Here is a 26,001-nt window from a genome sequence, read left to right on the forward strand (position 1 = left end):
CACAGGAAAGAATATTGATAATATTATAAGCTTGAAGTAGCTTCTAGTGAAAATAGTTATGGGAAGGGAGAGAAGAATGTAAGGACAAGGCAAGTTCATTTGTGTTGCACCTTTAACAACAAAGCAAAGTGCTTTACATAAGACATAAAAAGGAATTAAGACAAGATATAAAAGAAACACAAGGCAATATAAAAAGACAATACAAAAGGACACATAGAAGATGAAAATAAGATAAATAGAATCAAACAGATTAAACAGGAATAAAAATTACAGTGCAATGCAAGATATGAATAAATATTCAGGAAAGTCTTACGACTTAAAAGAACTGAGAGTTATTGCACCTTCAATTTTCTGGGACTTTGCTCCAGATATGCGGTGCATACAAACTGAATGCTGCTTCTCTGTGTTTAGTTTTGACTCTGGGGACAGAAAGCAGTCCTGCACCAAACTATCTGAAAGGTCTGGATGATTTATAACGGAGCAGCACATCAGAAATGTATTTTGGCTTTAAAACATTCAGAGCTTTGTTGACCAAAGGTCGTGTTTTAAGGTCAACCCTTTCAATAAAAGGAAGCCAGTGTAAATATCTGAGAAATGGAGCGATGTGATCCACTTTACAGGTCGTAGGCTGCATTCATACCAGATCAGGCATTGCGGTTGCAATTTGCCGCAGGGTTGTGCGGCGGTGTAGGAGAGTCACTTTAATGGCCCATTAACTGCGATGATTAACGTCTTTAGTTCCCTCATGGCTGGGTTGTAAAGCTATGGATCGCCGATTATGTGATTGGCCACTACAGCGTAACGTTGTGTTGCGTTTCTCCAAAAGCTGATTGTGTTTCTACTTTACCGCCGCAGCTGCGTTTTTTTCCGGCACCACCTGCGGCTACCATAGTCGCAGGGGAAGCCGGGAATTAATGGGAAGACGTGCGTTTTCACCGCACCGCTTGATCAAGTGTGAATGCAAGCTTAGTGCAGCTGCTTGATGGACTTTTTAGAGAGACCGGTAAAGACAGCGTTAGGGGCCGTTCACATGTCGCGTTTAAAACACATGGAAAACGCCAGACGTGCCGCTTTCAGCCTTTTATCCAAAATGCTTGGGAGGTTGCGTTCCTGTTGCACCTACCACTAATAAGCAACAAAAACTTGCATGCTGCAATGACGATGATGAAGTTGCGTTAATTTAGCAGTTAAAGCCTCACTGACTACAGCCATCACAACCTGAAAAATAGGCGCTTGGGAACACTTGGGAACGCTTGCGCGCTACAACAGCGTCGCACTCACACTTGAGCGCACCTTTTGCACGTCTACATGGACAACAATAGATTTTAAGGACGCAAAAAATGCGTCATTTGAACGTCCCTTTAAAGTAGTGAAGATAAATGCATGGACAAGTTTTTCTAAATCTTGCTAAGACATAACATAATTCCTTTAATTCTTGATATATTCTCGAGGTGATGGTAGGCTGACTTTTAATCACTCTCCTTTGGCTCCAACAAGCAAGTATTTCTGTTTATTTTTGACAAAGGAAAACATGAGTCAAGTAAATAAAGTAAGAATGTCAGGGAGAAGTCTGTCGGCATCCAACAAGCTTCATTCCCTTTGAGACTCAAAACAGAGCTACTGATCCTGAACCCCGGCCGAGCTGCAGCAGGCTGGACATTTCACAAGCTGAGACGCCGAGAGTGTCAGACTCATGAGTAGAGGTCACTTGCTAAACATAAACATGTCTCTTAGCATCTCAACACAGCATGTTTTACACACACAGAATGTGCTTGCTTGGCTGTAGCTTCTTACTTTGATATAATAAAAAAACAACGATCCACTGCTACAGCGTACACAGTAGCAGCTTTTATTATAGTAAAGCTTTGTAAATGCAAGAACTTGCATCATGGTTGGCTTCTGTTGCTCCCACTGCTCCAAAGATTTTACTGATGCGTGTGCTGGAGAAAAGAAAAACATTACATAAGAAACTTAAATAGAAAAATAAATAGGTCAGCTAAAGCACGAAGCCTGTCTTGAGTGACCATGATTTTAGTTTTTGTGGTGGTGGTTGTAGTGTTTCACCACGGGGGTCTGTTTCTGTGGGACTGCGCCGTGTCAGTTTTTGTAATAGGTAAACTGTGTTCGTGTAAATGGAATTTTTCATCCCTATGGCACACAGTGATTCACCAAACAGACGGCCGGGGTGTTTCCTGGTAATGATACACAGTATGCCTTTTTGATGAGGATCTGTCGTCATGTTTTTTTGTCTCTAGACAAAATGAGGAGGAGGCACATTCAGTGAAACATGAGCCTAATGAAAAACAGCCCTGTTTTCACTCTACATGCCTCTTTGCCACATGCAACATTTCATTATCACAGACTGAAACACACACGCACACACACAGATAACAGATAACAGATAACCCCTGATATTAAACATCTGACTTCAAGGCAACCTCTTTCCACCAAGATGAACACTGCTGTGGCCCAACTCACATATTTGGGTAAAAATATATAAATAAAAACTGGAGTTTCATCGTGACTGTCACTTGGCCACAGATTGCATGTGATATAATACATTACAAGAGTACAAAGAGAGAATACAGACTAGAAAAGAACAAGAAAACCGTATAGATAAGGGGGGGGTAAGGGATCTAATAAATGATCTCAGTGATACTAATGAGCCTGCATAAACAGGTCATTTTTATACGATTTGGTGGCATGAATATTAAAGTTCAATAGACATTTAATTTGCTTTAACTTATCATTATGAAGTAAATGTTGATTGCATAATGGAATGGATATAGAATAATGACACCACCGGCGTTTAGATTGGTTCCCTATAAGCCTCGCTTTCAGTATGCAATTCTGTCTGCCATCAGATACGATATCCTGGGAAAATGAAGGCTCGATTTACGGTAAAAATGAAGTGTGTCAACCATTGTGCAACAAAAATAGGAAGCACATTGCGCTTTTGTTTTCCCCACTAGCCATCCCCAGTTACCAAAGAGTATCTGTAATAATTAATTGGGAGTAACATCAGGTGTACAGAAACAAACAAATAGTGCACAAATGTAAATGATTGTCCCTTCATATTTTGTTATTTTTCCCCGAAAGCCCCCTTCCACCCAACCCTCACCCACTGCCGATGAAAAAGGATAAAGAACAAAAACAAAGTAAAATATATATTTTTTTTAAAAGATGAAAATAAGATAAAAAATATGTTTTAAATAAAATTAATAATAATAAATAAAGTACACGTTGACAGTAATTAGAAAATGAATCCCAAAATACAGATAAAATATGCTGATAAACTTTACTATCTACAAATGGACAAATTAATTGTTAGTGGTCATTTTTTACATAAATCAAACTTTATGATGTCATACAATTTTACCAAAGTATCAACATGTCTATTGCCACTTTAACAGGAGTCAGTATTTAGCCATAAGCACCATTATTCACAGGTGTTTGAGTGTAGTAGACTTAAGTCTTTAGGAGTATGTATTTGGAACACAGCTTGTGTCTTTCTGTGTTTGTTTTTTGGTGGATATTTGGACAAGTGTGTTATATGTATGTATAGTTTGTTTTATGACCAAACCAATAGTAATAATATGTAGACCTCATCTGATGCGGAATCTGGGATGAAAAGTGCTGATTTGTTAGACCCATTACATGAAACCAAAAAAAAGAAAGATGCGTTTTCCCTCTTTGTTTGCTACATGGGGTTTGTTTGTGGTATCTTCAGTCTCTTCCACCACAGCCTCATCCACAGCTTGTCTAAGCTACCGCAGCTTGGTTTGAGATGTATTCATGGAGACAGGTTAGAGGCCAGAGTCCCTGAGGTTATTCACTTCAGTACCAGGACCTGAAGATGATTCACTGAGAGAGGCTCAGCAGGGGAAAAACATGAAATAATGATATGGAAAACATACTGTAATAATGGAACGGAGTGTATTCATGGACTGGAATTTTTAAGAGCTCGGTTAACAAAGCCTGACATACTACTGATTGAGGTTATTTAGGGAATAAAAAGAAGAAGACTTCTTGTAACTAAAAGGAACCTTGAGAAATGTTTGTATTTTCACTACATTTAGTTCACTATTAAGGTGGCTTTTCTAATAAGGTCTCAAGGCATCCCTGTAGACACTGTAAATTAGGGCTGTCAAAATGAACGCGATAATGACGTTTTAACGCAAATTTGTTTTAACGCCTCTAATTTCTTTAACACATTAACGCCACTTGCGTTTTTAGTTTTTTAGCTAGAGTGAAGATACTGGTATCATATGAAACCAAAAAACCTAAGGAGTCCATTTCTACCAATCATGTCATACTAGCTTGCCACAAATGAGGTTAAATAACTCTCCAAATTTACATTCAATTTTGACGTTTGGTGTGCTTCATGGCCATTTTCAAACGGGTCCCTTGACCTCTGACCTGATGGAAAGAAAATGGGTTCTATGGGTACCCACAAGTCTCCCCTTTACAGACATGCCCACTTTATGATAATCACATGCAGTTTGGGGCAAGTCATAGTCAAGTCAGCACACTGACACACTGACAGCTGTTGTTGCCTGTTGGGCTGCAGTTTGCCATGTTATGATTTGAGCATATTTTGTTAAATGCAGTACCTGTGAGGGTTTCTGGACAATATTTGTCATTGTTGTTAATTAATCTCCAATAATAAATATATGCTATATTATATATACTATTTGTATAAAGCAAGCATATTTGCCCACTCTCATGTTAATAAGAGCATTAAATACTTATCTCCCTTTAAGGCACATTTTGAACAGATAAAAATGTGCAATTCTTTTGTGATTAATCATGGACAATCATGCTATCAATTGTGATTCAATATTTTAATTGACTGACAGATCTAAAATGTATGCATACATTTACATAAAGCAATAATATTTGCCCACTCCCATGTTGATAAGAGTAATAAATACTTGACAAATCTTCTTTAAGGTACATTTTGAACAGATAAAAAATGTGTGATTAATTTGTGATTAATCACAATTAACTATCCATCCAGCTGCCCTTTTATTGCTCCCTCCCCTATTAGAGATCACATGGACCTGCAATGCACCAAATGATCAAGGATTTCTTCGAATTATATTGACAGAAACCAGGTAGGGTGGCCTCCTGAATATGGGATATCTCTTAAGTATGCACAACATGATGCATGGATTAAGGCCTTGAGCATCTTGTTACTTACCTTGCATCTGAAATGAACAAAAGTGCATTATTTGAAGGAGGTCTTTCAAGAGAATATGAATCATAGGTGAGAGCGAACAAGCTTGTTCCCCTGCCTGGCATGTGACTTTGTCAGCTATGACACCCAACACGTTCTCTGCTGAGTCCTCAGCAGAGTGCAAAGCTGTTTAATTGTTGCGACTGTTAGCAGGTACACTTTTGGTCCAAAAATAGCAGATTTCTGTAACACTGCGTCAGTTTCTGTGAAGGTGATGAGTTGGTGTTTGCTGAGACAAAGATGTGGAAAAGTGTCCTTTTTGACCAGAATACTGCATAACTTAACCTATCACCTAAGTTTGTGAATGCAGAGGAGAGAAAAAACATATTAAATTAATTTTAGAAAAATAGCTATGCATGTGGTGTGACTTTACATTAATGTATTTCAGTGAGAATCATGTCACCTCTTACTGCGGCACCTGTCTCACATTACATTACATTTGAGTCTCAAGACTCTACTCGAATTCACTGCAACACAAATAACTTCTGTAACAATACAATCTATTCCCTGAATCTGTGTGGCGATCATAGACTGTATATAAGAAGAGGACGTAGTCACCGTGACGTCACCCATTGGTTCATGGGCTGTCGTTTTGAAGTCTCGAGCTTGGCATTTTGGCCGTCGCCATCTTGGTTTTTGGCTGTCGCCATGTTGGTTATTTGCAACCAGAAGTGACACAAGAGGGTGGAGCTAAGTGCAACCGAACACTGAATAAGACATTTTTAAATATTATGAACTTAGAACACGCTGTCAAAGGGTTAAAGTTCTAAAACAAAAACACGGACAACTCCCAGATTGGACAACGCCATGGTAGTGACCTATCAATCACAAGGTATCCACGCCCTAACGCATACCCTGCTTTATGGTCTACTTGACTCTAAATGGGACCATAATTTACTAAATGAACATCATGCTGTATTGAAGAAGAATTGAAACTAGTGATTGAGACTATAAACTCATGTTTACAATGTTTACTGAGGTAATAAATCAATCGAGACGTAGGGTCATTTTCTCATAGACTTCAATACAATCTGACTTCTTTCTGCAACCAGAGGAGTCGCCCCCTGCCGGCTATTAGAAAGAATGCAAGTTAAAGGCAATTCTGCGTTGGCCTCACTTCTCAGACCTGGAGGTTGCCCACTGGTGGAGAAGCATCGACAAGTGAACAATTGTGTGCATCATTCAGCCTGAGCCATCTCCATGATTCGACGTCTCACTCGGATATGCCTGATAATTCTAATTAAAGTTTTGCCCTATTGATATCAAGACATTAAATATTGACATGTTCAAATATCCTTAGATCACTTTAGGTCCTAAAGCCTCTCTGACAATGATAATTTGGCATAGAAATATTGAGTTGCATCCTTTTGAGTTTTACAGCATCATTTAAGACTTATAAGTGAATGTCTGGAGCTACATTTATCTCCGTTGCTTGCTTTGTTGAGCTTCCTGTTGAGATGAGGAGCAACCTAATGATGATAATGTTGGGACCCGAGGTGTAGGTGCACTATTTTTCTGTGCAAATTATGCTGGCATGCAAAATAGCTGACTACATTTGCATCTGTAATTCAGACACCTGACAGATCCTTGCAACCTGCAGCGCGGTGCAAATGCAGAGCATCTGCTTCAATCAAGTTGTATATGGAAAACATGGATGGGTAAACAGAGTTTATCCTGACTACTTGGCAATCTCATTTCACCACAGAAGCATGCCATTTTCAACTTAGCATGAAAATATACTAACTACAAAACCAATAGCTGTATGAAAGAAGCAAATTTCACATTACATATCAATTCCAAAACAAAACAAATTCTGTAAATCATAAACATGTTAAAAAGAAAAAAATGGGATTAAGGCTGAATAGTATTTAAGGATGCACGTACACACGCATGTGATACAAAGTCCTGCCAATGGTTTCCCACTATTCCACTGACTTACAAGTGGTAACGTGTGAAGATACGCAGCAATGCAGTTTTGCCAGTGTTTTTTGTGGAAGCATTCAACATGTTTGCTAGGCATCGAGGATACACACGGTGCATTCTGATGAGTTACACTAAACCTTAACATAAGTTTGATTTGTCTACAAAAAAAAAAATCCACAGGTCACCTTTAATCGAAAATCATCGAAAATCATTTTTCAAGCACAGTGCAGAAGCTCCAAAGCAATGGCTCTGGGAACTCACTATTTTCTGACATTTTAAAGTCCAAACGATTAATTGATTTATTGAGAGAATAATCTGCAAATCAATCAATAATGAAAATAATTGTTAGTGGCAGCCCCAATTGTAATTGACACATCTTTCCACATTTTTCGACCACAGTTTAATGTAGTAGTATAGTAACGATGACAACACAGCTGAAAAATCTAAATAAAGCATGTTTCTGTCTTGAGGACAGGAAAATGTTTGTGCTTAACTAAAGATATTGTTTATTCTCATGCTGCTAGCTCTACCTCCAAACAACTTGATGCAGTTTATCACATGTGCTTTGCGTTTCATTACAGGAGACAAATACGGTACTCGTCAGTGTGTACTATATAACAAAAGTAGGCTTTAAAACCACTGATCTCCAAACCAGATCTCAAGACTGTATATCTCTAGTTACTCCTCGGGGAAAAAACTGAACTCGGGAACACTGTTTTCCACTCCTTGCACATTATAAATAGAATGAAATACAGTGGATTTTATAACTTCAATGTCTCAACACACTGGCCGGTTTTAATATTTGAACCTAAATTCAGTGATTCAGTCTGTAATCGTCTCTGATAATGTATGTGTTTTTATTGTCTGGCTATGTTTGTTTTTCTATCTCTCTGCTCTCTCAATGATGATCTTGATCTCAATGAGACTACCTGATTAAATAAAGGCAGGGACCAACAATAAGTTTTGATCGATGTCCTGGGGCCAGTAAAAAGTTACGTCAGGTGAGTAAATATAATCAGCCAGTTGCTCGATTGAGCTAGTGCTCGAAAAAGTAAAAAGAAAAAATTAGGGATGCAACGATTCATTGGCCGAACATCTTGTTTCCGTGGCACAAGGGGAATATAATATAATAACAGCAAAAAACAAAAAAAAAAATCATATCGGTACATCGGTAACGGTATCTGCTATCAGCCAAATTGTTATTTTAAATATCGGTATCAGCCCAGAATTTCACAAGTGGTGCATCCCTAGAAAAAAATAATTTCATTAAAATAATGTAATTGTTTGACCCTGAAATATTGTTTGATCTCAATATTGTCGCAACACGCCTTCACTTCAATCAGCAGATGACAAGCAAGACACGGGAACTTGACCTGAGAGTTGTAGCATTTATTAACCAACAGCCTAATCTGAACACACACTGCACTGCACTTCATACTCACTGTCCATCACACACACACGTACAATCTCTCTCTCTGTCTCTCTCTCTCTCTCTCCCGACCGCACCGACACTTGCTAACGTTAAGCGTACACAACCTACGTACTGAGATATTCCTCAGGGGAGTTCCTACCTGAATAACACAGTTTAGTTTAAAAACATCTTACAAATACATAATTCCCCAATGACTTGGCCTGGTGGGGAGTCAACTTAGGTCCGGTGGCCCGCTGGACTTGCAATGCACTAGCAGAAACCCTGCTCAACATGTTTTTGGTTCATGATAAGCATCTCTTTATAATAAAATTGTAACAAAATGAAAATTAGTTTTAAATAGCTGTGAGGCGAGATTGCCTCCCAGCTTCCTCATCAGATTTGCATATATTTTACAGAAAGTAAGATGAAAATATTTTGGGCAATATGGGGACATGTTTAAGTCCAATGCCCAAAGGCAATTTCACCAACATCATCAACATTTAGCAGCTCTGCCTGCTGTCTTTAGACAAGTGTCAGGGTTCCACATTAACCACAGATGGATGGCCTGTGGCCACAAAACGTTACCCTGTGGCCACCAAATATCCCTGTTGGTGGCCTCCCGTGGCCACCAAGTCTTATCAGGTCTCTCTTGGGAATGAGGCTGCGTGTCTCAATGATATTACAGTGTCGGTGTCCTAACCATAGACTGTATACTGAATGCAACGCAAGCAAGCATCGCCGGGATTGCATTGTTTTCTTTTGGAGGGTCCTAACTGGCCACGAGCAATGCAGAGCTGCCCAGCGCTGCCCAGCGCTGCACAGCGCGACTGAACTTTTGTCGGACATCCTGTTTCTGTTCATTCTTGTCGCTTGTTTTGAAGGCCCTGCAATGGACGATGAACGGTTGATTTGTGAAATTGAAATAAGGAGTTATCTTTAGGGATACGATCCGGAGATTGGCATTAATGCTTTCTAGTCGCCGTTAGCTTGCTTTCCTCTATTAACGTTAGCTGTTAGCTCTGTTATTTAGCCAAGCAGGACTGTGTATTCCATCTTGCTAACAGCTTACATTATGTGTTTTATTATAATCTTGTAAATTTTAGTTTTTGGTTTAGAAACTTGAATAAATGCAGTTGTTTGAAGGAGATGTTTTCACAGAAATATAAAATAGAAATTAGAGAGGGAATTATGACCTGTTTAAATTCCTAACACTAGCTCTAAGCAGCTTATAATACATAATTAAAACTACTAATGCCAATCAAATCAAAGCAAATATTTAAATAACAATAAAATCATTTATTTCGAGACTTTTTAAGACTATCTTTTGTAGCGTGTGCTCTAAGAGTGTGAGAGAACAAAGAACTTGAGTTTTTTATGAATAATTACATATTGTCATTCTGTTACTGTCACAGTTAAGTGTGTTAATTTGTGCACTGTTTTTGCATACATACGTTTACATTTGGACCACCAAAAACGTACTTTTGCCACGAAATGTATATAACTACTTGGCCCATGGGGCCAATACATAAAAACATTAGCATTTTCATCTCAGTCCAAAGGCAATTTCCCCGCTATCATCACCATTTAGCAGCTCTACCTGCTGTCTTTAGACAAGTGTAAATGTAGAAACAAGCAGTCATTATAATCATACACTAAAACATCTGCCAGGCTCCAGCGTTTTCAGTCGATGAACAGTGGGTTTTGGCTTTGTTTTGCTCTGTGTCAGAGAGCTACCAAACAGCAGAGCTCGCACTGCAAAAAGCTCCTCACTCTCACACAGCAGGAGCTTTGTGTGTTGGCTGCAGTACAGCAACGGCGGCATTATTATTATATATAAGTGTCAGTGGGCAAAACGACAGTGTACTCACTATATTCAGGCAGAGCAGAGACAATGCCTGCAGTTTTCTGCTCCAGCTTCATGCAGATTAGATTTACTGAAATTACAACATCTAATTTATGTTGTTTAACTATATAATGGCCACTTACTGTGGGAATAGAATCTGCAATGAAAACAATAATAACTGTATTTTGTTTCCATGCATGCTCAACATCTGTGCAGACGCAGACAATAGAGACACGGAGAATTATGTCATTCACATAGCTTTGTAATTCAATTTAAGGGCCTGAAAAGAAATTTGGGTCTGGACAGCGGCTGCATAAAGAGAAGTCGTTTAAATTTTGCAGTGAGGGATGCGGGCGAACTCTTTGAGTCAAACGCACCACTTCAGTATCCAAGCTTTCTCCTTAATTGCTATCAGCTGCTGTTGACACTGAGGGGAGATTAAAGTTTCACTTTGTTACTGTCAGGGTAAGTGGAGCAGCAAATAGCTGAGCCTCCTGAATAGAAAACCAATTCCTGCATAATGATATAACAAAACAGATTCTCAGTGCTCTGGGAATGAACAGCGAAGCGCTGAACACAATGGGGACATTTTGGCTATGATTCAGGCCGATGCAATATTGTGTAAAATATCTGTATAGTAGTGGAAATAAATTCATCATCTCCATTATGTTCTTGGACTTTCACAAAGACGGCGCCTCATTTCTTCTGTCCCCTGTGTTTGTGTGTTTATTTTGATGCACTGCGTACTTCTAATGGGTTTAGGTCAACAGCTAATTGAGCTTAAATTGTAAACGGTGAGCAAACACAATGCTGCCTAATTCCAGTGCAGTCAGATACAGCCGCGCAGTGTGCCCATACTGTCAAATGTTCAGCCCCTAGACGCTGCCGATAAAATCTCGGAGCATGCTTTAGACCTTTTCATAATTTTTCCATCCCTCAGATCTGACCTTTAATATTTTGACATTCGATTGAATTGAGAGAAGAAGGCATAGCCAATAACATTGAGTTCATCCTGCTTTGTCTTCCACAGAGAAGGACATCATTCCCGCTTCAATCATGCAGATCACTCTGGGGAACCAAAGTCTCTACGCTGCCCACTTCAGCTCTACTCAAGTGATGGTAACTCTTCAGCTCAGAAAGGTTTTGTGAACTGAGCTGAACTTGCTGCTGACGTGACCATTAAGGATGAAAAACGACGAGGAAGTTGCCTCGAGATGTTTGTCCTCAAACCTGGAAAAACCCCATCTAACTCAGGGATGTCAGAAATACTGTGCAGCTGCATTCATTTCTGAAATAATCCCCAGCAGAAATGTACACCCAGCTAAGACCAATTAATGCTATATTATGTGATTTTCTCCAAATTATCATTTTTTATTACAGAGGTATGGTTGCAAAAGATAACTGTTTGGTCAAATACAAACATATATCTCTGGATGGTACAATACAGTGGGCAGTGTAATCAAATGTTAAAGGCCTGGGAGAGGTGGAACGTGACTAAGTACATTTACTAAAGTACTGTACATAAGTTCAGTTATAGAGTACTTGAATATTTCCATTTTATGCTACTTTATACTTCTACTCCACTACATTGTGGGCGCCAATATTGTACTTTGTACTCCACTAGATATATTTTACAGCATCGGTTACTAGTTACTCTGCAAGTTCAAATTATTAATACAAAATATAAATCAACTAATAAATGATTTGTGAATGAATACATTTTTTTAACGCCACTAATTTCTTTAACGCATAAACGCAACTTGCAATTTTTAGGTTGTAGCGAGCTCAGTTTTAAAGGTGAGTGAAGATATTAACATCATATGAAACTAGAAAGCCTTAGGATTCCATTGGTAATCATGTCATACTAGTTTGTCACGAAGGAGGCTAAATAACACTCCACATGTTTGCTAAACTTTGGAGACAAAAAACTGGCATGGCCATTTTCAAAGGGGTCTCTTGACCTGAAAATGGGTTCTATGGGTACCCAAAGTCTCCCCTTTGCAGACATGCCCACTTTATGATAATTTGAAACTATAACACCTAAGGAATTCATTGATGCTAACCATGTCATACTAAATTGTCGCAAAGGAAGATAAATAATGCTGCAAACATACACTAAATTTAGGCGAGGAAAAACTGGCATGGCCATTTTCAAAGGGGTCCCTTGACCTCTGACCTCAAGATATGTGAATGTAAATGGGTTCTATGGGTACCCACGAGTCTCCCCTTTACAGACATGCCCACTTTATGATTATCACATGCAGTTTTGGGCAAGTCATAGTCAAGTCAGCACACTGACAGCTGTTGTTATCTGTTGGGCTTGAGTTTGCCATGTTATGATTTGAGCATAGACAATCATGCGATTAATCACGATTGATTATTTGAATCGACTTACAGCCCTAGTATTTTTTATAGATTGAGTTGTTTTGATTTTATAGATTTATTAGATTAAAATTAGCCCCGGCTTTACCAGCTGTTATATATACAGTATATATAAATATATATATATATATATATATATATATATATATATATATGCAATTCAGCATAATGAATACTTTTGGTACTTTAACTAGGACTACTTCTACTTAAGTGAAATATCTGCATACTTCTTCTACCATTGGCAATAGGTGAGCTTGACTCACACATGACCAAGCAACCCAGATTACAGTTAGAGTGAAATGCTACCTTGCACACTGAGGGTGTGTGGGTGTTTCTGTGTGCATGTCTGTTTTCTGTTGAAGGTCTTTCCAGATATTGATTTTTGTGTCGCACCTCCGCCTGATATGCTCAGATTAGCTCTACAAGTTGTCATCCCTTTGATTTTGTCTGGAATTGATGAGACAAATGACCTTACTGTTACTGAGCAGAGCTTTGTGTTTGACCTTTTGATTGATTAAAAATAAATGTTACTCACGTTAGCCTGCAAACTAAAAACATTGGCTGAATCGGAGCTATTCATAGCAATCCCCGCAGCTTCAGTATTTGATAGAGCCTCTTGGACAAACTCCAGGAATTTCTTTAAAAAGTTCCTACAGGAAAAATCTGCTTTGTGCTGCAAGAAAAGCTGAACTTGGAGAACTTTTAAATGTTATGTAAACCTGTGGCAGAACCTATAAACCCCTTAATGAGCCGTTCAATTCTTCCGCAATATGAAGGCGGAAGTCAATTAACCCCAACAATAATGACGGTAGTTTATTGTTTCAGCCTGCAAGTGAATATTGTTTCTGTTTATGGCAGTCAGTGATAATGTATCAGTGCTACAGCATAAATACTTCTTCCTAAAATGTGTCCTGTACAGGGGTTGAAAGCAGCTAAAAGCAGGTACTTTTGTTTCTCTTTCACAAGTACTCATTCATCCTTTAGTACATTGAAAAAGATTTTTGGAAAAGGAAGAATGACAGAGTAGGGTACAGTTATGGATTTACAGCACAATATTCTTTTGAAGTTTGCTTTAAGCCTGTTTTCCTTTTTATGTCAATCTGGAGAAAATGTTTTCTGATAAAAAAAATATGGTCAACGCTTTGATCGTACGTTACAGTCTGGAGGCCATATTTGTTTTTTTCATGGTGACCAAATGTTATTCTGTTGTCTTCAGGAAAGCTACTTATGTGGAAATAAACCCAAGCAAACATCCAGGAGTAGCCTTTCTTCTACATGAGCAACAATAGGGCTGCAGCAATTTTACACCCTAAGAATTATATTCATTTTACACTGTTTTAATTGTTTAGTTTAAGAAAATACTGTAAAAAATAGAATGCAAAGTTCCTGTCACACATTATGAGAGCCATTCAATAAAATCAGCGGTAACAAACCAAAATGTACTGTATGTTTTATACAGTCCAATATCCCAAAGATTCGTCCATGTTGGATGATTCTGCATCTCATGATTCAATGCCGACGTTAGTCCTGCAATTAATGTCCATGTTTTTATTAACTGCATCCACAATGTTTCATTGCGTTTCCCGAAGTGTTGTAGTTGCCTAAACCAAACCATACCTTAACCATATTTAACCTCAACCATATCAAAGTTTCCATATACAGAAAGTGCAAATTTAAAAAAAAAAGTTGGCATTGGACATAAAAGACCAATCATCCAATATCGACGTTGCCTATGGATGGTTTTATAACAATATTTTACCAAAAGAAAGCAAACTAATCTTTATCTATTTTTTTCAGCTGTAATAAGCAAATACTTGGTATCAATTAATTTTGTGATGAGTTAATACAATAATTAAGTCAAATTGCAGTAACTTTCTAATTTAACTTTATTGTCCCTGAGGGAAAATTTGTCTTTCAGCCAGGAAAAAATTAGAACATACTCTACAGAGATGTCGTAGACACATGGACTAAGGTACAGAAAACATGATAAAATATATAAAACATGAATACCTCAACTGACAACAAGAAACCTACAGTAGAATAGCCATCGCCAAAACATCATCAGGCCATTGTTATATAGGAAACTATCAGCTGAGTCATCATGAGTATTCAACAGTTTGGTGGGCTGAGAGATAAAAGAATTATTCACCCTGTTAGACCTGGAAGTCTAAATCTCCCCACGGACAGAAGAAGCTCATATAAACAAAGGATGAAGAAGACACTATAAAATATATTGAGCCTTTGAGACTATAAATCCTTTCAACCCAGTTTGCATGTTGAAAACCTCCATGCATTAAAATAGGTCTTACCTTTCGCTTTTTTCTGATATATTAAATCCCAAAACAGAACACATACAGTGTGACGGATTTGGTGGCCTCTAGTGGTGTGATTGCAGATTGCAACCAACTGAACACCCCTCCGCTCACTCCTCCCTCTTCAAGACTGCGGTAACGTGAGCCGCTGAGTGCAAAACCGTGGTAACGCCTTGCACCTCGCTCAGAGGCCATCCTTACCATAATAACACTACTTTAGGAGAAACGGAAATCAGACGGCGGCTGGCGATTTTGCACTCTGCAGCTCACGTTACCACAGTTTCACAAGTGTGTGAAGTACGGTGGCCATCGGGTAACTTAAAAATGTGAATGGCTTTCGCTAGAGGCAGTATTTGGTTTGTTTGTTCTGTGCTACTGGCAAAACATGGCAGAGCAACATGGCGGAGCAACATGGCCATTTCTGCTAATAGATCCCCCGAAATGTTACATATTGGTCCTGTAATCACATTACTAACCCCTTACTATTTCCAAAACACACACACAATATATATATTTCTAATATGCAGTGAGATGGTACATGCTGAAAGTCCAAACTCATATGGGTTACCTCGTATCCCTTTGGATATCCAAAATACTCCGAGGTTCTTCGAAACACTTCATCTGTGCTAAACATAGCACCCCCCATCTGTTAAACACCTTATGACAGAGCGTGTGAGGAATCGACTCCCTGCTATCTGGGTCTCCATATCTTTGCTCTCCTCTCTGTGTGCACTAAAGATGACACCTTTAGTGACCTTTTATTCAAGCTGCTGAAGTTTGTAGCAAACAGAGTCTATCGATGACACATAAGAGGGCTGACTGCTGCTTTAGAGAGCCAAAAAATAACTTCACACTCTCCGTGGCGCAGACGAGGACTTATATCCCCAAAAATGTCCAGCATCATCTCCTTCTGTAATCAGCGGTGTGAAAACACGACACAGGGGAGCTGCTCAAATTTCATGAGACAACAGGACGTCTCCAATCTGACCACAGAGGATGTTACTCCTGTCCCATTTTTGGCAACTCGGTGTGTCACAGCCAGTCCTGGGCCAGTCTTACAGATCCATCACTGAAAGCATCCTCATACCATCCATCACAGTCTGATATGGCTCTGCCTCCTGCCGCTCCGAGGGAAGCGTGTCATTCAAACCTCCGAGGGGGTTATTGAGACCCGGCTGCACTGCACAACGCACACACACACACACACACACACACCCCTTCACAATAACAGAGCGAGGAAAAATGAAAAGAAGATTTCTGCCAACTGGGACAGCCACCTGTTTGACCCGTTTAGTTTACTTAAATCATCTGCCATTACGACTGTCTCCTCACACGAGCAGGCACTCTCCCAGACATGAGAGTCAAAATGAAGAGATTACTGATAAAATATTGAAATATTAATAATTTACATTATAGCTTCAGGCTGGTGGTACAAGTTGTACATAGATATTAGTAAAGATGATGAATTACCGCACGCAATAAGGGAGTTCCCTAAATATTCCACTTTTAAGACCCATCTCAAACAATGGCTTAAGGTGAATCAGAAGTGTGATCACTTAACTTGACATGTTGCACAAGTTGTCTTGTCTACCGGTGTATTGTATATTTGTATATGTATATTGTCACTTCACTCACACCTTACATCTTGTATTTTATACTGAGGTTCATTAACATGATCTGTCCGTCAAATAAATAAATGTTTTTCCAGCATTGTAAACATAAAACCAGACCATTAGACCTAAAGCAGCTGTCAGCTCATTAGGGCTCTCAATGTTCTTTACATTGATGTTGAGGATGATCTCACAAAATGAGATTCATGTAGAAAATAGTTTCTGTGCAAGAAGATCTTTAAAAAAAAATTTAAAAAAAATGTTGATTGTGATTTAATTACACACTTTTAAAGATTTTTTTTTTTTTTTTTTTAAAAGGTACTGTCCTATTTTTCTTTTACTTCAATCTTGTTTGACATCTTAAATTGTGTCCACCCAATTTAGATCAAAGAGGGTTGACTTATTATCAGAAACATCTCTCAGTACAATTTAGCAACACCACAAACTACATCTTCCAAAATGACCATAACAAACTGTCAACTTAGAGTGTATTTTATTGTTTTAATTACAATAGTGTTCATCTTTTTTTAAAGAGCAGTACAAATATCTGATTATAAATGGACCACTACTGAATACTTACGTTGAAATTTTAATACAACACACTTGCAAGACCATATATAATAGAATGTATATGGTTTGCACTCCGAGGAGGTCATTTCAAGATATGATTTTGTTTCAGTTTCACAAACTCAGATAGAAAACTTAAGAGACAAATATTTTAAAAAGTGTTTTTTAACGGTGTTGTCTGAAATACAAGAGGAAGAAGTATCCTTCGTGCTTGAATATTCCAAGTTTGTATTTTTCATCATGAATTTCTACCATCCAATTCAGAAAACTGATTTTGAGACTTGAATTTTTAGATCTGAAAATGACAAAATCAATGAGCAAAAACTCAAAGGACAATACAGTTTGTTGAGTCTCAGACTATTGAAGTGTTTTATTTAATATCTGAATTTGTGAAACTAAAAAATAACATTTTTGAAATTGCAAAACTTACAATTATCTACAAAAAGGGAAATTCAAACCACACAATTTTAGATAAGGTTTTCAAAGAAAAATATAGAATTTAGGGATGCACGATATTGTATTTTGCCAATATCCAATATGCCGACATGTTTCAGCTCATTTTGGCAGATTGCTGTAGCCAATATACACACATTTCTTTCCACGTAATTGCAGAGACGCTTCGTCAACGGTTTGCGTCACATGTGCATACGTGTCATCTTGTCGGCCTGTAATATCAAAGGAAATGTTCATTTCTGGCCGACGCTGATATCATTGTGCATCCCTAATTTAATTGGTATAAATTCAGCGACATTTAAAGATTATTGGTTACCCTTTTCATGGCAAACATATTGGCTTTTCTTAACAGTGGAAGCACAGGTGGAACTAAAGTAATACCATTAACAATGTTCAGGTCTATTTAAGTGTCGCAGGAAGCAATCCCAGTGAGTCAGTATGCACCAGGGTCCTGCAATTAGCTAAACTAAATGGGATGCCGCCATCATTAATGTTATCAATTACACCTTTGCTTTTTCTGCATGACAAGTCAAAATCCCCTGCTGTGAACAAGGCCTATAAAAAGGCGAGGAGCACACAGATTTACTCGTTAGACAAATTATATCAACAATTAAAAGGTGATGTTAACGCTTGTGCAGTGGCCAGCTCCTTCACCGGTCACATGACAACCTTCACCGGAGCCATGATTGTATTTTTCAGAGTAAAGAACAGAAACAGCTTACAGCGAAACTTGAATCGCTTCCAGTACAAATCAAAACAAATTCGAGCAGCGAGGATAGAAAAATGGACACCAGCCACGTCCCCGTGTCCTGTTCTACAACATACAGCACATGGGGGATTCCTCTGCTGTGCATGGCTGATCATCTGTCACTAACACTGATGCAACCGGTAAGACATCAACGTGGGCCTCGCTCGCATGATGAAAAATAGCCACAAGCAAAAAAAGATAACACCCCGACCGACACAGCGGTAGCAGAGGTTCACAAGTCCACTGAGACACGCAGAAGCACGTGACAATCCACCATTTGAAACCATATGGTGGTAGAAAATACACACACACGATCACACGCACACACACACATCCTCTGCCAACACATCCAGGAGGTAGCTAATGAGGAAGAAGTATAAGTATAATAAACTTAAAGATGAATGGTGGGAGCCCAACTTTGAAGATAAATCCTCAATACATAATTTTATCCAGTCCTCTTTGGCTTCTAAAGACCCAACAAAATGTTAAATCCTATAGTGTGATGACACAAGTGACTGACACATCACAACAACTGGCAGATATTATTAATCATGGTGATAAAATCAAAGAAAGAAGGGGTGGGGAGCATCCCTCTGCCGGGTCTTTTTCTCTGCAGCGTGCTTAAGAAATAGACACAACGTGATAAAAACCTCACAAACCAATAAAATGCCACTTAATAACACAGGCAGAGAATGTCCTCATAAAGACCCCGAGATATCATCAATACCTGACCATCAAAGTTATTACACTGCTGGGATCAGAGTGACAGGAAGAGGCAAGATGTTTGCCTTGGCCCTAAAATGATTTTCCTCAAACTAGACAGACCACAAAGAGAGTCACATTCACTGACCCTTAAAAAAGGAGCCGTTGCTTTTATGTCATCTTTTAATCCGTGCGACTTCAAACACACAATCTTGAGTGAATCTAGAGCCTTTTCAGCATCAGTACTGACAGGTGATGTTATGAGGTTCTCCGTTTGTGTGGGCTTACATCTGTTCACCCCCAGTGTTCATTTCAACTTGCAGCTATCCCTCCAACAGATGGGGATAAAAATGGAAACGGCTGCATTTGAGGGTTTATTTAAAATTCTGTGTGATTTTCTGTTCTTTAATGTTGATGCGCCGTGTTCCTGAACAAACATTAAAATGCCACAGTCTTCCTTTACTTCAAACATAAAAAGGGCAAAAAGTCATAACATTGTGTTCAAAAAGTCCCCGCTGCATATTCTCTATAAAGCACAGGCACTGACATATTTATACACAGCTCATATAAAAACAGCAAGCGTCGTGATCCAATTACACTTAAAGATTTTCCGATATTTTAACACTAATTTTGTGCAATAAAAAAACAGATGAGAGGTGGGGAAGTTGACGTGGAGAGTTTGTAATTATGAATTCCTTCGCAGCGCCATCAGTCTCACTTCACTGTTGGTCAATAACCTATTATGGTCCTCTCCTAAAATTACTGGACATGCACGATTGCTCATAAATCATTACCCTCGCCTGCTGTTTTGTGTGTTCTGTGGGACTTTTGGGAGTTTTCAAATTGTGTCTCTATTCAGAGTTTATTGATGAATAGCCTTAAATAAAAACAAGACACGATCAAATTTAAACTAAGTCAACCTACCGTACAGTAAGAAAAACATTCATTTGGGTTTTCATTCATTTACATCACTTAGAGATGACAAGTAGTTCACTTATATCTGACAAGTCTAAAGTCTTGTCAACCAATCAATTTTCACCAGTGGGTATGAAATCTACTTGCACAAAGTCAGTTTTTACTTGCCCCTATACAAATTGCTTTATTCATTAGGGGTTATCGAATAGCAACAAGGATTTAAGTTAACTGTTATGTTTAATCTTTATTTAAGTAAATTAATCTGGAGTTTTACCCACATCATCAACAACACCCAACTAAACTCCTGTTTCCAGGATAATTGAAAGACCCATATAATATATGTAGTGAAGACTTTGAAGGAATTTAAAGGCAGGGTTGACGATGTTATTCAGTATACACTATTTGTCATATTGGTTGAAATGGTCTTTACACCACGACAGCGATCCATTACTTATGAGCTCTGACAAAGGACAAGAAAAGAGCCGTCATCTGTAGCTGCTGTAATCCTGTCTACCAATTATTGCCTTGCGGTCTGCTTGGAACGAACCAATCAGATGCCTCACTGCCTCCCTGCTCGTACTCTACCCTTGGCGTGCACCAGCCTGAACTCAAAGCCCGTCGCCGCCGCAAGTTTACTGGAGAATGGAAGAGAAGACTCAGCCCTACAGTAGCACTGCCGCGGTTACTTGTCATGAGGTAGCGTTGTTGAGTTGAGGTCCTCTCTCCGCTCTGTGTCTGTGAAGTAGTTACGATGCGGCGGTGCTCGTGTGTGTGTGTGGGGGCCGTTACCTTGGAAGGACCCCTAAGGGGAGGGGGGGGATTTAGACGGAGCTACTGAGGCGAAGATACTTTCAAATTATGCCAGCTTTCCAACATCGTCGACCCTATCTTGTCCTTTAACCTCCACATTCTAATCAGTTCATCCTTGTGTCCAAGTGGACGTTTATGCCAAATTTGAAGAAATTCCCTGGGATAGCAGTAGGGGATGATAATTAATGATTAAAACCAAACTTTTAAAGGTGCAATAGATTACAGTTGAAAAGACACTGAGTTGTTTTGTGTAAAAAAATACCAAACATTCCCTTGTTTCAACAAGGTGTTTATTATTATTATTGTAAACTGAATATCTTTGAATTTTGGACTGTTGTTCAGATAAAACAAGACACTTGAAGACATCTCCTTTGACTTTTTGACCCAGGCATTTTTTTACTATTTTTGAACATTTTATAGACCAAACGATTAACCCTAGCCTGCTGTTTTGTGTGTTCTGTGTAAATTAATTGATAAAATCATCAGCAGATACCATAACTGGTCTATCTATTGTCCAAGGCAAAGGTGTTAAAGAGGAGTTTACAAACTATAAAACATCCAAACAAACCCAGGGCACAAACCACACACACTTCTTGACTTACAGAAGTGCTCCTCACGTAGACAATGAAAATAAATAGCCTAAAATGAATCTCATAAGAACAGCCAGTGAGTCTGTTTGTCATGATTTAGGGTGGGTGACTGAAATAATGTATGGTTGTACTCAGGAAAATTATTGTTTTTCTCTTTGTGGTCAGTGAGATAAATCACAATTATAATGGCCTTGTTAGAGGTTCTGGCCCCTAACAAATATAGATGATAGTATTTATGGAGGACGGAACCTACCACAATCCAAAATCAATAAATAAATGAAGTGTACCAAAAATATAAAAAAAATAAATGTAGTCATTAATTAATTGATAAAATTTGACATTAATTGGTATTTCTGTTTTAATTAGATTTTTTATTTATTGCCTTTGTATTAATTCCTTTATTTACTCTTCTATTTAATTTCCCCTTTTATTAATTTAGGTATTTATTTTTTATACATTTTTATTATTTTTTTGCATTTATTTTGTATTTATTTCTTTATGCATGTATCTTTTATTTATTTTATATTTATTTTTAAAATGAACAGAAGCTGACACCGTTTAGCTAACTAACATATAGTCATGCGCCCTGACCCCAACAGAAATATAAATTGATTTGACATTTTATCAATTAATTAATTACTATATTTGTTTTTTAATATTATTTTTGATACATTTAATGGCACATTTATTTATTTATAGAGTTACTTATTTATTTATTTATTTATTCATTTCTGATTTGTCAGGTTCTGTCCTCCATAAATAACGGTGATACTACAGACAATAATATGGTAACATTTGCATTACAATATGTTATGGGGCTGAACATTTTTCATTTAAAAATCAGCTTTAGTGAACTTCCTGTTTTGAATTAAATCACACAAGAAACATGGAGGTTAGACTGCTGCCACTTCTACACCTCCACTCCCACTTCTAAGTATGGTCTTTTGAAAAACTGTCGGTCACGAATTCATCGCTGAATGCATCGCAAATTAATTAATTCAGCGAAACAACATTGCCCAGTATTCCCCTCAAATGTAAGTATCACTTTGTACAGGCAGGTGCAGGCAAAGCTTCAAGTATAAAAGGCTGCTTTCTTTATTTATTATTTTCTTCTTTTCATGGGGTGGGTAGCTGCTAGCTGTTAATAGTGAATAAATTGGGAGTGCAATAATAAAAATTCTTCCCATGATTTTCATTAGTATGCAAGGTGCTGATGGCAGCAGCTCTGCATTTGTTAACAATATCCACACAGCGCTTGCAAAGCCAAGGAAAAATGCAGTAAAAAGACTTGAAAACCCCAAACTAATGGAGGGATACAGGCTTTATAGTCTTTTATAGCTATAAAATCAGGCTCTTGACCAGCTTTTGTCTTGATTGTGATAAGGAGTAGGGGAGGGAGGTACGAGTACTTGAGCTTGTATCTTTTCACACAATAAAACACGGAAAAACAGAAAATTATATCTAGCAAAGCTTTAGTTCTGGACAATATTAACATCTTGGTGAGCTGAAGAAAAACCTAAAATATCAAAAATTATATATTTCAAATTATAATTGGCAGTAAGATCTTTTACAATGTGAGAGAGTACAAAACTGGATAGCCCTAACTGAGCTGTCAAACCAAAAGCCGATTATCTTCATTAAGTGCCCAGATGACAGTTATCGCCAGCCCAATTATCCATACCACATACGTATCTGTCATCCTACTGCAGTACCTGTCTGCAAACCGCAAGAGACATAACTCCCACACTGTAATTCATAAACTTGTTTAGTCCAATCTCCAGCCTAAAGATCAGGCTTGCGTGTCAGCCCGGGATGAATCGTGCAGAGTCTTCTTTACTGACTCTGCCCCTGTTGCTTTCCTTTTGTTGTTAAATGAATAAACAACTCAATTATTGATGATCTTGGAGTTCCTTAATTATTAAAATGTGCCTGTAGTTGAAAGCAGTTCTGGGGTTAATGTGGGTGATATAGTGGCTTGGAGAAAAACACACCTCCTGCTTAATTGTGATGATTAGTGCTGGGTGCACATACGGTTCATGGTGTCACTAGGTGGAAAAATGGGGGGAAATAAAATGGATAAAAGGAGGTAAAGTAACAATGTACAGATAGATTCAAATGTTTTATAAGCTTTATTTTTGCATTAAAGGACAGACAGATAATGATTAGGTGTTCAATAAAAAAAATAGTTACACCTGCATCCATTGGTTTTTTTTGGGCTACTTGGGGGCGCATTGGGACAAGCTGTAAACACAACACTGACTTATTATCACCTTATGATGTTTATATGGCGAGCATGTTAGCAAATATTGCCTATTTACAAATCCAGCAGACACAAAGCTACATTAGCATTCATTTGGAGTCATGTTTCTGTCCATCTGATAAATTTAGATCCATTATTCAGCTCTGTTTTGCTCTCTATTAACTCCTGAGGGAAATATATGGCTCTTTAGTTGCTAAATCCTCCACTATGTTCACCAGCTAGTCGCTAACCTTGTCAGTCTACCAATTGGTGCAGGGCAGGTAATGTACAGCGGGTTTATCAGAATATTTGTGCGTAAAAAACATCTGCCTGTTGCAGTTGCTGAAAACAAAAGTAAAAGTGAACTAAAGTTGTGGGCCAGAAAACCCAAACTATGAGGTTAAAGACGATAAAGCATCCTGCAGAGCTGCAGAGTTTTGATAATTCTCTGTAGGCTTGTCACTACACAAAAACCCCTTTCACATTCTAAATAGCCATTTGATCCATAAAAACACTGATTAGAGCAGCGTTAACATTATGAAAGCCTGTTACCGTAGACATATGATGATGTTTATATGTTTATAAAATGGGTAGCTCAAATCAAGCAATCTGATTGGTTCATAGCCATGAAATAATACATACATGCCACTGCTATGACGTCTAATTCCTTTGCACGTTCAGTATCACTCCACGTCTCAGAAGAAAACGTTAGTACTAACAGTTACAGTATTAACACTAATGTGTTGTCGTGGTTGCTTAGCTACAGGGTCATGGGGGATCACCTCCGCCAACACGGAACAGGTGAGATGCACAGTAACAAAGTTAGCTGCAAAAACCCGCAACAAAATGAAACATTGAAGGTTAACTTCTATACATTTCTACAGGGATGACATATTTTTGAAGGCCAACCAGGAAGATAGCATCGCCCTGTTTACCTCGAAAAAAAAACCAATGAGATTTTTCCGTTGGGTTTTGGATAATTGCAGAACAATGAGCTCTGTTGCAAAGAAACGTTTATGATACTTACACGTTTTGCTCAGTAAGATAATGTCCACAAATGAACACCACTTTTATGATTTTGAAGTGTGAATGCAATAACCGAAGTAGAAAGCTAACATTAGGTTATAAACGAACTACACCACGGTCGCATGAGCGCGAGTATACACAATGAGACTGTAATGGCGGACGAGTCGGCGTGATGACATTTTACAGTCTCATTTAGCGACCTATTAGCAACCGCCTTTTTTAAGACATATAAAAGCTTCAAAATGTGAGTGGGGTATTTACTGACTTATTTTATATCGTAGAACAAAACGTTAAAATCTCTTAATCTTTTGTTAACCACAGACCTTATTTCAGCATCTAATAAAGCATCTAACTAAAAACCCATAAAAAAAAAACATTAACTTAGAGACAAGGGAACAAGAAGTGATAAAATGCTAACTCATTTCAGGGTTTTAGGACTCGTTTCTGCAGCACTCTATGGAGGAGTGGATTGAGCAGTGCTCATCTCCAGAGAAAGATCCACCTGCTAAACAACGTGAAGCGCTACATATGCTAGGTGCTACTGTACGTTGCATTGCAACTGCCTCGGAATGTGCACACAGGAGGGCCTATTTTATTGTGAAAATGATTATTCATTAATGAAAAACTATTTAAATTGGAATGTGTCTATAACATACCACAGCCTGTCGTTCTACCAAACGTACACTAAATTTTGGCGAGGAAAAACTGGCGTGGAGGTTTTCAAACGTATCTTGTAATTTTTAAGTTTTAGCAGGCTCAGTTTTAAAGCTACAGTGAAGAAACTGGAATCATATCAAACTAGAAAGCCTCAGGAATCCATTGGTCACAAAGGCCAGGAAATGGCAAGGAAAAACTGGCATGGCCATTTTCAAAGGGGTCCCTTGACCTCTGACCTCAAGATATGTGAATGAAAATGGGTTCTATGGGTACCCACGAGTCTCCCCTCTACAGACAGGCCCACTTTATGATAATCACATAAAGGTTTTGGGCAAGTCATAGTCAAGTCAGCACACTGACACACTGACAGATGTTGTTGCCTGTTGGGCTGCAGTTTGCCATGTTATGATTTGAGCTTATTTGTTATGCTAAATGCAGTACCTGTGAGGGTTTCTGGACAATATTTGTCATTGTTTTGTGTTGTTAATTTATTTCCAATAATAAATATATACATACATTTGCATAAAGCAAGCATATTTGCCCACTCCCATGTTGATAAGAGTATTAAATACTT

The 26,001-nt window shown here is 38.3% G+C and overlaps 1 protein-coding gene across 2 annotated transcripts in view; it reads right to left on the reverse strand.

Moving 5' to 3' along the window:
• Positions 1–26,001, reverse strand: part of LOC119490306 (metabotropic glutamate receptor 4-like) — a 197,236-nt gene that overhangs the window by 90,644 nt on the left and 80,591 nt on the right. The window lies entirely within an intron of this gene.

Source organism: Sebastes umbrosus, chromosome 1, assembly GCF_015220745.1.
Source record: "Sebastes umbrosus isolate fSebUmb1 chromosome 1, fSebUmb1.pri, whole genome shotgun sequence".
NCBI classification, from domain to species: domain Eukaryota; kingdom Metazoa; phylum Chordata; class Actinopteri; order Perciformes; family Sebastidae; genus Sebastes; species Sebastes umbrosus.